A 2,260-nucleotide genomic window follows, 5' to 3' on the forward strand; every position below is an offset into this window, starting at 1 on the left:
ACTCTTATACGTGAATCCAATTATTATGCTATGTTAAGGACAGAAGCAAAATTTTAAAATGATGAGCATAAGAATAAAAAAGACTTATGACCCATTAGTATATTACACTTATTATTGTACAGTAAGCTTAAATTATGTAATTTTATAAATCTTAAAACCATGTAAATCAAATATCATCATTGTGCATTTAAATAATGATAAAGTAAGTTTTAATATTTATCCCTGTATATAAATTCATTATATTCTTAATAATTTGCTCAATTAATACAGGGCTATAAAAACAGATTATTTTCTGAGGCTTTAATTATCCATTTATCTAACTATGCAAGTGAACATATATATATATATATATATATATATATATATATATATATATATATATATATATATATATATCATTCCATGAAATAAATGCTTAATAGTATTCTTGGTAAATAATTATGCTATGTATATAATTATTTTTCTGTTTTTCTTCGGTATCTTTGCATAATATAATATCGTACAAACTTCTTTTTTAAAGGTAAAAGCAAAATATGTTAGCTCTAAAACAATGTGGAAATGGCATTACATTTTTTAGACTTTAATCAATCTACAGATTCAGCACAATCTCTATCAAAATAAGAATTCCACTCTTTACAGAAAAAAAAGAACAATTATCTTGAAATATATATGGGATCAAAAAAGGTTCCAAATAGCCAAAGCCATCTTAAGCAGTAAGAACAAAGCTGAAGGCATCACATTACCAGACTTCAAAGTATATAATGAAGTTATGGTAACCAAAGCAGCATGGTACTGTAATAAATCAGACCTACAGAACAATAGAATGGAACACAGAGACCCCAGAAATAAACCCACGCATCTAATTTTCATGGAGCAAAAAAGTGGAAGTATTTTTAATTAACAGAGTTGTGGATATTTATTATTAATTATTTATTTAATATTGGTAATTAAATTGGTATTTAAATATATTGGTATTTAAATTAGAAAGTGAATATCCACCTGCAGAAGAAAAAAAAAGACCCCTCTCTTTACTATATACAGACATCATCCAAAAATGGACTAAAGGCCTCAATGTATCATTCAAAATTATGAAATTACTAGAAGAAATCATAGGAATAACATTTTTAGAATATGTCTCAATAAAGGAGTCAATAAGAGCAAACACAGAGGAATAAAATAACGTTACAGTTAAAAAATGCACAGCAAAACAAACTATCAACAGAGTAAAGAGACAACCTACAGAATGAAGGGAATTTTTATAAACTGTATATCTGACAAGGCATTAATATCAAAAACATATAAGGAAGTAGTTAATAGCAAAACAAACCAAAAATCCCACTAATAACTTTACTTTAAAGTGAGCAAGATATTGGAATAGACAAATTTTTAAAAAATATACAAATGACCAAGAGATATCTGAAAAAATTCTCAACATCATTAATCATGAAAGTAATGAAAATCAAAATTATTATGAGCTATCACTTCATTCCAATTATAAGTGCTAGCAAGGATGTGCTGAAAACATATCCCATATACACTATTGGTGGGAGTGAGAACTTGTAAAGGTATATGGAATACAGTATGGAGGTTCCTCAATAATTAAAAACAGAGCTACCATAAGATCTGTCAATCACTCTACTGGGTATATATCCAAAGGAAATGAAATCAGCATTTCAAAGAGACACCTGCACGCCAATGTTTATGCAGCACTATTCACAATAGCCAAGAAAGGGAAACAATCTGAGTGTTCATCAATCAATGCATGGATAAAGAAACAGAGGCACATTTACACACTGTAATCCTATTCCACAATAAAAAACCATGCAATCCTGTCATTTGTGGGTATGGATGGAAATGGAGATCATCATGCTGTGTGAAATAAGCCAGGCACAGAAAGGCAAGTACTTCACGATCACATTAATAAGTGGAATTTTTAAAAAAGTTTATTTCATAGAAGTAGGGAGTAGGAGAGTAGTTAATAGAGACTGGGGAGGGGAGAAGGAAAGGATGATTGAGGAAAGGTTTAGCAACAGGTACAAAGTTCTAATTAAATAGGATAAATAGGGCTTGTTGTGTCTGCTGAAAACTAAAAAATAAATATTAAAAAAATTATCTCTCTCTCTCTTTAAATAAATAAATAGGATAAATAACATTTGGTGCTTTGATACATAGTAGAATCACTAAAGCTGTAAAAATGTAATGCATATTTTTAAATAGTTAGAAAAGGGAATTTTGAATGTTCTCATCAAATTGTGATTAA

Source organism: Callospermophilus lateralis, unplaced genomic scaffold (assembly GCF_048772815.1).
Source record: "Callospermophilus lateralis isolate mCalLat2 unplaced genomic scaffold, mCalLat2.hap1 Scaffold_144, whole genome shotgun sequence".
Classification (NCBI taxonomy): Eukaryota; Metazoa; Chordata; class Mammalia; order Rodentia; family Sciuridae; genus Callospermophilus; species Callospermophilus lateralis.